At 42.4% G+C, this 10,684-nt stretch overlaps 1 long non-coding RNA gene across 1 annotated transcript; it reads right to left on the minus strand.

Moving 5' to 3' along the window:
- Nucleotides 1-1,702: 1,702 nt before the first annotated feature.
- Nucleotides 1,703-8,741, minus strand: LOC131924330 (uncharacterized). Its single transcript, XR_009382857.1, has 4 exons — nt 8,634-8,741; nt 6,495-6,647; nt 3,255-3,372; nt 1,703-2,075 (listed from the first exon to the last, which is right to left on the minus strand). It is a non-coding gene; the product is annotated as an uncharacterized LOC131924330 (long non-coding RNA).
- Between the last annotated feature and the right edge of the window lie 1,943 nt (nt 8,742-10,684).

The following is a 10,684-nucleotide window of genomic DNA, read 5'->3' on the forward strand; positions in this document are numbered from 1 at the left end:
CTCTTAACTGCTGAGCCATCTCCCAAGCCCTAAAAATGTAGTTTTTATTTTGGTGTAAGTATTTCTGGCATGAATGGGATTACACTGTGCATATTTTAAACATAATTTTTATTGCACTGATACATTGTGAAGGGCTTTTCATTTAAAAAATATCCTGCATTTTCCTTTTTGAGCAGCAAAAGAGCACCCCTTCCCATGGATGAACGTTACTCTGCATCATTAATAGAAAACCAGGGATATGGTGACACTCTAGAATATTCTACACACTTTCTGGGTTCTACTTCAAATAACACACACACACACACACACACACACATATATGAAATCACAAATCTTTTCATAGAGAACAAGATCTCTCTGTCTCTGTCTCTGTCTCTGTCTCTGCCTCTCTCTCTCTCTCTCTCTCTCTCTCTCTCTCTCTCTCTCTCTCTGTGTGTGTGTGTGTGTGTGTGTGTGTGTGTGTGTGTGTGTGTGTAGGCCAGATGTAAACATACATTGAATGCCTTCCTCTACCACTGAAATGGGGTCTCTCACTGAACCTAGTGCTCACTTATTTATTGTCTATGATAGCTGGTCAGTAAGGTCTCAGATTCCTCCAGTCTCCTCATTCCTAGTACTGGGATTACAGGCATGGACTACCATGACTTTTTCATGAGTGCTGGGGATTGAACTCAGTCTTCATGCTTCCCCATCAAATACTTTACCTATACTGAGCTATCTCCTTGGTCTTTTCTTTTTTTCAAAGAATGTTCTTTAGGATTGTGTCAGCTAGATGTGCAGCCCTTTGGCACACCCATAATGCCACCAACATTTACCCTTTTTATGTCTTTAACATGGAATGAGAACTTAGAAATCAGCTGAATAATCCTGGGAGAAATTCTCCATAGCTGTTTCACCCACATCTTATGAGCAACAATTCTTTACCAGCTTTTCCTTTAATTCCATCTATAAAGTTCTTCCTAGACGCTTAACACCGTTCTCAAAGAAAACTCTTCCTCTGCTCCAGGCTGGGCTCAGTTTGCATACTATTTCATCATATTACAAGATCAAATTAATGGACACAGAGGCATAGACCACTTTAGGGTCAATCCCAACTGACTCTTCCTGAGTACATTCCTCCAGTTGGCTGCAAGAGTACCCAATACATTCCATGCTCCTCTGAAGAGCCCACCAATCCTCCTGTGGGATCTTTTCCTCTATACTTCTACATGATAGAACGTCCAGTTCAGTCAGATCAGCTAAAGCACCATCAAACTTCCTGAGACTGATTTAGCTTTGTGATTGAAGAGTTTAGTTTTTTCCTATTTGACTGTATATTGTGAACATTGAACCTTCAAGGTGTTTGTTACCAAATCCTAAAACTACAGGTAATCAGCCAATCTAACCTAGACTGGCTTGGGGTGTATGTACAGTAAAGCGAACTGTGTCCTCAAAAAGCATCCAGAGAGATGCTTTGTACCTACCTTCCTTTAACTCACTTCCGATAATGATTCTCAGGGTGAGTCTCTGCCCAGTGCCTCCAAAGACAATCTACCTGGACACAGGGGGTTATAGTAAACAACAGATCCACTATTTATTGCCCTCTTCTGTATTTTATCAGTGGGACAATGATCAAAGTATATTAGCAGAGGCACATGATGACTGAGTTTGTGTGAAGCTCTGTCCTATTTTTGAGACTTGTGAGCTTATTGTCTCAACAGTAGAGGCCCTCCTCCACATCCCCATCCATGCTCATGCAGTGTCACCCCCAGATTGTGACATATAAATCTCTCTGTAGTGGATAGAAAGTCCTATTTATCATCTTTTGCCTATGCATCATTGAGTGTGCATATAACTAAAACCAGATGCATCATGGGAAATTATATGCTTAGTGAGCAAAGGCTTACAAAACTGAAGCCTATCAATCAAAACAGAAAACCACCCTCATTCTGTTTAGCAACCAATTCCTCTTCTTTCTAGACCCACAAAAGGAAGCCCTGAGTAATCAATTTGGTCTCTTGTTTAACAGTCCTTCCACACGTAAGCAAGCATACATAGAGTCTTAATTCAAGCCCATCTTCAACTGCTCTTCCAACCTGTTGGAAAGATGGTGTATAAGATTTACTGAGAGGGATAGCAGTGGTGAACCTAAAGTGTCCCTGTCCTTATCTACAGTGGTGCTTTGGGTCTGGGGACTCTCTCCACACCAAAAGAATTACAAACCTGCCATCTTCTCTCTGGGTTCCGCCACATCTACCAGGAAGCTGATAGTTGGGTCCCTTGTCTAAAAACCATCTAGAATCTAGAAGTGACCCATGTTCCTTCTCTGTCTTCCCTTCCCACCATCTAATTCTTGATCCATCTTTAGGTAAATTTCTTTTAAAATTTGGTCAGATCTTCATTGACACTCTTTTTGTTAAGATTTCAGGATTTTAGGGACCAACTCTACCCCTACTGGAAACATAAATACAATTGAATGAGAAGGGTGATGAAAGAAAATATCAAAAAAAAGCAAGAAAAAATTGCTCTGCCCTACATCTTGTGGTTCACAGCACGCTGCAGATGTACCTCATTCCTTGAGAACATTTAGCCTTTTCATGGGAGGTCACAGTGTTAACAATATTATCACTTGAAACCTATTATATTCAATGCCTAAAATAAATTTAGAATAGTATGTAAAGTGATCTTACATTTAGATAATTATTATCCAGCAAATTATATTATCTATGGGCTTTGCTGATTTGAATTTGTGGTAAATTTAACACAAATTCTTAATGGTTAAAATGTCTCGTAAGGAAGCTGAGTAAAAACCCTTTGATCCAACAAGATTCTGCTGTCAGGTCCTAAGCCATGGAAGAGTGGTTAAGTGCCTGGCTGCCCTCACAGAGGACCAGGATTCAATTCCTAGCACCCACAGGGTGGCTCATAACCATCTGTAACCCCAGCTCTAGGGGATCTGATGCCCTCTTCTGGCCTCTGCAGGCACTGCAGGCATGTGGTGTACAGACACACATGCGGCTGAGATGCCCATACACATAAAACAAAATAAAATTTTTAAAATATTCTACTGCCACCAACTCTATCCAGGAATCTGGGTCAGACCAGTTGGGGCCACTGAGAGAAAAATGGTACTACCTTCATCCTAAACAGTGTACAAATCCATTTTACTAATGAGTTGAGAAAGGCCGGTTAAAACTATTAAATGATGACACATGAAGTCTGAGTAGAAAGTAATGAATTAAAATACTTTTAAAAGAAAAGACAGAAAACATAACCATTTGATTGTCTGCTTCTGCAGTCAGAGAGATAACCACCTAACCCACAGAATACCTTCCAGAAGGGAATCTTTAAGTGCTGTTTTTTGTTGTTTTGTTTTTCCATTCCATCTTCCATCTGTAGCAGCCAGATGGGACAGGTAACATTTCAGAATGGAACACTCAGATAAACGTTGCATCCACCCCTCAAAGCCTCCGAAGTTCAGACCAGAACAAGGTCAGACCATCTAGGGGGAACTTGTCTATCTCATTAGTTTTGCTCTTGCCCAAATGTCTTCATGGAATGGAAGGAACATTGGGAGTAGGGTTGGAGTCAGGCTAACATGGTCTCACTTTACGTGCTGTGCAGTCTTAGACAAAGAACTTAATCCCTCCTTGTGAAAACATCCCCAAGTCTCATCTCTGCCAGAAGTGAGCACTCCTCTCCATGCTGATATTTGTGTTACTGCAGTGCGTTGTAGCAGGCTGTCTTATCAGACTACCATTGGACCTCCAGCCCACAAATAATGACTCAGAGACTTATTATTAATTATGAAAGTTTGGCTTTAGCTTAGGCTTTTCCCCAACTAGCTCTTATAACTTAATTAACCCATATTATTTTAATCTATGTTTTTCCATGTGACTTGGTTACCTCTTCTTAGTATGGGCACATCCAACTTGCTCTGAGTCTGCTAGAGGAATTGCGTACCTAGATTCCTCTTCTCTGTTTCTCTCTCCTGTGCCCAGAAGTCCTTCCTCTTCTCTCCTGCCTAGCTATTGGCCATTTAGCTCTCTATTAAACCAATCAGAAAGTGACTTAGGCAGAGACACATCTTTACAGCGTAAACAAACATTCCAAACAGTGCATGGGTCTTACCAAGCTCTGCTGTGTCAACCACCAGCTTGTCGCCTCTAGCATTTGGCTGCTGAGAGCATGACTGAATTGTACCTGTATGTCCAAGACAGAGCAGAGCCTGGTGCTTGGTGATGGTGTTAGGAGACACAGACGGTATTCTGTGACAGCTGTCACATCTGCCAGACAACACTGTTCCTGGGTCCCCGGACTATGACATGGCTGCTCATGCTATCAGACCACACTGTAGATAGAGGCTGAAGTCATAGGAAGCCAGTGAAGCAGAACTCACTTCTAGTCTTAATCCTATCATCCAGAGAGATGCTTTGCATCTACTTTCCTTTAACTCACTTCCGATATGATTCTCAGGGTTAGCCTTTGCCCAGTGCCTCCAAAGACAATCTCCCTGGACACAGGGGGTTATAGTAAACAACAGATCCACTATTTATTGCCCTCTTCTGTATTTTATCAGTGGGACAATGATCAAAGTATATTAGCAGAGGCACATGATGACTGAGTTTGTGTGAGGCTCTGTCCTATTTTTAAGACTTGTGAGCTTATTCTCTCAACAGTAGAGGCCATCCTCCACATCCCCATCCATGCGCATGCAGTGTCACCCCCAGATTGTGACATATAATCTCTCTGTAGTGGATAGAACAGTGTGTCCCAAATGATAGGTCCATCCATATTCTAACCTAGAACCTGTGAACAAGGCCTTATTTAGAAAATGGATCTTAGGAGTTATAATTAAAGTTCCTGAGATGAGACCATCCTAGACTAAGTATTCCTTAGGTCCAATGACAGGTGCCCTTATAACAGAAATAAGAGGAGAGGGTGGCACAAAACTGGAGACAGAAATTGGAATGCTGCAGATGCACCAGAAACGGCAAGAGAAGAAAATAGTCTCGAGAGGAGGTAGCACAGCCCCACCAGTGCCTTGTGCTAGACTTTTGGCCTCCAGGGTGGTGGGATAATACAATTCTGTTCTTAATCTACCAAGTTCATAGCTATTTGGCTATGGCAAGCCCAGGAAACAAATACACTTTGCAAGATTCCATTTTCTTATTTATAAAACATAAATAGCAATTTCCCAACACATACTCCATGGATTTTAATGAGGAACTGTAGGAAAACTGTTCATATTAGCCCTCAGTAAATGGTAAGTACTAGATCCTCACCCTGTGCTTTTGGCATGTATGGAAGGTCATTTGAAGACCTACACTTGGAGATGTCTACGTGATGCCTCCACGGCAACCTGGATTGCCCTCTTAGAGTTAAGATTGAAGAGAAGCACTTGAAGAAGGGCCAAGAAGTGAAAGGCCACCTAAGAGACAACTTTCTTAGATAAGCAGGATGCACTGTGATGACTGTTCTTGGTAACATTACCAAAGAACTCCATGACACAATGGGCGAGAGTGACGGTTCCATGGACAAAATGAGTACATGAGTTCAGATCCTCAGCACCCACACAAAAACTGGGCATGACTGCATAAATCTGTAGCCTCAGTGCTGGGGAGCAGAGAGAGGCAGGTCCTGGGACTTGGTTGGCCAGCCAGAACAGCTGAAATGGCAGGGTCCAAGTTTAGTGAGAGATGCTGCCTCAAAAAATGGGGTGGAGAGCAGCAGAAGAAGGACCTCCACTTGTACCTGTGCATAGGTAAGCACATACATGGACATACGCACACACATTCATATAACACACACACACAGAGAAGGAAGGATGGAGAGACAGACGGACAGGCACACACAGAAGGAGGGATGGAGAGACAGACAGACACACACACACAGAAGGAGGGATGGAGAGACAGACAGACAGACAGACACACACACACACACACACACAGAGAGAAGAGAGAGAGAGAGAGAGAGAGAGAGAGAGAGAGAGAGAGAGAGAGAGAGAGAGAGAGAGAGAGAGAGAATAGTATGATACGAAACAGGTGTAGGCATCCAAAAGAGTATAGAAAAAGGAAATAGGTGGGAAGACGTTGTCCACATCCATTATACATCTGGGGAGAAGAATCTCAGTCAAATTATTCCCCTGTCTTCCAGCCTCTAGTTTAACTCTCTCATCTGTATGGCAATAGGTTAAGTGGGTGCCATCAATGTGTATTGTGTCACACTGTGTTAGACTTTTTTGTGTATGTCAAAATATCTGAGAAAACTAAATAAAAGGAGGGGTTCATTTTGGGCCATGGTGTCAGAGCCCAAGTCAACGGTTGGGTGGTTTTGTTCCTTGGGCCAGAGATGAGTTAAAAGATCATGGCAGTGGGAGCACGTGTGGAGTTCATCTCATTGTGGACAGGAAGCAGAGAGCATGGAAGAGTGACTGGTGAGTGACATGGCTGGTGAGTAACAAAGTCCCCTCAAAGGTACATCTCCAGAGATCTACTTCCTCCAACTAGACCCACCTCTGAAAGTTCCCGATGTGTTAGACTAGTGCCAGGAGACCTGGATCGAGCCTCCACTACATGAGCTTCTAGGGGCATTTCATAGTCAAGTTGAAGCATGCTTCCCCTTTTGCTTGTTTTCATAGCATCCTTTGGATGTTCAGGTAGATCTGCCTGCAGAGGAAAATGGACTCACTATGAAGGTTTTGACCCTGTCTTGGAGATTTTTATGATCAGTCCGAAGTATGGCATCTGTTTAAGGCTTGTCTTCCCCATCGTAACTAGGGAGACAGTGAGCACAAACGGAGCCTGTGAAAGCACTCTGGATCTTCCCAACAGTCATCGTATCACTGCTGCGTGTCTCATCTCATGTCTCTCAGGATTTAGTCAGGCATGGCATTGACAAGGTCCCCAAGCCTCTTACACAAAGGCAACATGGATGACACCACTAAGACATTTCTGCCTCGTCCCTTCTCCTGATTCCCACAAAACCCCTTTTTATATTCCCTGAAAAACAGTCTTTCTCAAGAACATTTAATTATATCTCCTTTTGTTTCCCATACCCTTGGTGATTCTGCATTCTGAGATGGAAATTGGACATGCATGAGTGAGTATGTATCAGAACAAGGGCACAGAATATTCAATGATGGAAGTAATTTTAAAAATTCAGAACACATGACTCTCACGTAGTACTTGTGTGAGAAACAACAAAGAATTTCATTCTGGGATGAGCTGTCCTGCTCCTGAGGAACTGTTGAACTCAATTCTTTTGTAACAATAATTCTTTCTTTTCTGCCCCAACTATCAAGAAGCTCATTGTCAATCTGTTATTCAACCATAGTAACTGGATACATTCTTTTACTTCTTTAGCTTCGAATTGTTCCTGTGTTCCCCCGCAATTATACTCCATGTTGAGCTGTGCTGGAGAGTGGCTATCTACACATAACAGGTATTGGTGGGTTCCACCTTTTATGATCCCTTCTTTCCCCCACTAACAGAAGCTCCCTTGAGGAACAATGTGACTGTGTGAGTTTGGACCAAGGACATGTAGGTTTTTGTCTGGGATTTCTAAGAGTTGCTCGTGTGTTGGCTCATGCGCTAGGGGAGGACGCTGATCCTCCCTCTCTTCCTTATCTATTGGCTGGAGCATGACATGGGGTACCATTCTAGCATATGGTGATTGCCTCAAACCATGAAGTGTCCTAAAGATGAAAGAAACAGATAAGCTCACTGGAAAGAGCCCCTAATCAGCGATAGACTGCCTAGCTGGAGGCTTCTCTTAGGTTAGCCAGAAATAAATGTTTGTATTTTTGAAGTTGCTGTTATTTTGGGATTTCTAGTAAAATTGCTACACTATCTTTTTTTTGTAATACTTCTCTGGGCTCTACAAAATGAATTTCACATTTATCACATATTTTTAGGCAGACTCCCCTCAAAATAGCTTCTGAATTGAGTTAAAATCTGTTTCTACATTTTTTGTGTGATTTGGTAATCAGAAAACCACTCAGCTTTACATGTAAAAATACTCCCCTTGCTTTAGGATGGTTTGGATCCTTTCTGGAAATGGCTGGAGGAGAAACACATAAATAATAGTAAGCAGACTAGAAAAACACTATCAAGCGGGAGAGTCCATCCCGTTAAACAAACTATTCGAAATTTGAAATCAGCAGAGCGCTTGTGTGTAAAAGAAGATGACTAATAATGAATATTTATTACATCCCATGAGCAGATTCTTCCCATAAGACTTTTTTCATATCATTCACCTGCAGAGAAAAATCACTTTTTCATAGACTAAACCAAGATAAATACCAGCCCACTCCCTGTTACAGTGTCATAAATCCTATATTAGTGAACTAATGAGGTTTAATGAAGTCCAAATTAAGTCTTAGAGTACTTTGGAAAGAATCTTTCTTTCCTCTCAACCCTAGGTCTTTCCACTCGTCTTCAAAGGAAACATTAACGAGAAGTAATAAATCTCAGTGTGATCTTGATTAAATTCCATGAATTAAACAGAGGTACTTTTGAAAAATGGTAAATTCAATCAGCAGAGTAGATAGTTTTCTTTCTTAGCCAAATTAAGGAACAAATGTTTCACCCAGTTTTGGCACAGATAATAATGTTCTGAGTCTTTATATAAGTGACTACAAGGCTTTCAAATACCTTCAAATGTGAATAGTGTAACTCCTGCCTTTAAAAGAAGGCCCCAGTCCTTCCTTCTCAATGTCTACTCACATAAACTCAGTGGCTTTTGGCCATCACAGAGAGATCATTATGACACAGTATAGAATGGCAGAATGCAGCTTTTCACAATCTGGACTCTCTGTTTTAAATGGGAAGCGCTAGCCTGGAAACAATTCTTCCTTGTCATGACGGGTTTTCCAACGTCTCAGCAATAAGGGGTGGCATTTTGAGTGACCTACATTTGTGTGGAAAGCCACACATGGTCCAGCCCAGTGGGATTTGTGAGGGGGAAGATATTCTGGTGCTGCCCACCCATCAGAATAAGCAAACTCCAGCTCCTACTTGGCTTCTCTAGCTCACCATCTGCATGACTGCTGATTCATTAAGCAGGTGTCCCTCCTTCTGCTGGAAAGGACATTTGTTCCCCATAATTTGCCACTTTTCCAAGTGGTTAAGGGACATTGGATTCACTGCAGCATGCCAGAAGCAAGCAAGCCTGGGAACAATGTGTATGAGTCAACGCCAACCCTTACCTATGTCAATGCTACTCACAGGGTCAAGTCTCAAATGACGAATGTTTCCCAGCTGACTTGGAAAGAAATGACACCAAAATTTGTCATTAAATTTTGGGAACAAATTTAACTTGAACAGCACATCCTGTCACTCCCGTATTTGTCAAGCTGTGCATTTTGAATTTTGGTTCAGAGAATACTGTCACTGAACTTGAGGTTGAAATGTAGTGCTCAGAGAGTGTATCTTAGAAGTATGTCCAAGCACTGTAACTTAGACACTGGGAAGATGGAGGGTAGAGTGCCCACATATTTCCAAGGATAGCTGAGGTCTCAGGGTACCTCACCTTCCATAGGTCCTGAGGGATTACTTGCTAGGTCCCTTTGGCTCCTCCTGTTGGCCTGCTCTTGAGCTGTTGGTCCCTTTTTCAGTTCCCTGGTGCTGTGACTCCTCCTAGCCCAACTCAACAGGAACCGGAGACCAAACTGGCATAAGGCACCTGCTGATAGTACCAAGAAGCAGCCATCATTCATGAAGTATGCGTAAGGCATTGTCTTAGGGCAAGGCCCATTCTCGGTGCTGGTGAAGAAGACAAGTGTAATAGTTCACGCTAAGGAGCTTCCACAAGAAGGGCAAGGGTGAAATAGGAGACAGGGTACAAACACAGTATGATTCCAGAAAGTGTTATTTATTGTATTCGATACTTTTCTCAGTGCTGTGAGACAAATAGCTGATAAAAGTAACAGGAGTGAAAGGAATTAATTTGGCTCCCAGTTGTAGGGGATACAGTCCACTTTAGCAGGGAAAGCGTAGCAACGGAAGATTCAGTGTCTGGTACCATTGTGTCTTTAGTCAGAAAACAGAGAGCGATGAATGCCCCGTGCTCATGCTTTCTCCTATTTCCTATCCATTATTTTGGTCCCTAGCCCATAGGCTGGTACTACTCTCAAGGTTTCCTCTTTTCCCCTTACTCCACCCAGGCCCCCACCCTATGATACAGTGCCACACTATGATACAGGAGTCGCACTGAAACCCCCACATCCAAGGTGGATCTTCACGTATTAGTTAGTTCTCTAGAAACACTCACACAGACACCCAGAGACTTCTTTACTAATCTCATAAATGTGTCTCAGTCCAAACAAGTTGATAACAAAGATTAAGGATCGCAAACACCACCCTGTTTCCACATTTCCTTCCTTCTCATCTAGATGGAAGAAAACACATTACAAATAGGCAAATAGTGGCCATTCTCTTACTGGAAGAATTGTATTAATTAAATCGGATATGGAATTAACAACAACAACAAAAAACAGTTTGTAGTTGTCACAATAAGCGAGTCCCTAGGAAGTAGTTCCCAGTTGGCAGGTGGATAATTACCAGGGACACGTGACATCAGGACCCACGGTGATATGGATTACATGTACACTCGTTTGTGCTTTTGTTTACTGTGTGTTCACAATTGTGATGGCAGCAGAGTTGGAAGCTCAAGGTCGTAGACAACCTGGAAGGCTCATGGGTAT

Source organism: Peromyscus eremicus, chromosome 14 (assembly GCF_949786415.1).
Source record: "Peromyscus eremicus chromosome 14, PerEre_H2_v1, whole genome shotgun sequence".
Lineage (NCBI taxonomy): Eukaryota > Metazoa > Chordata > Mammalia > Rodentia > Cricetidae > Peromyscus > Peromyscus eremicus.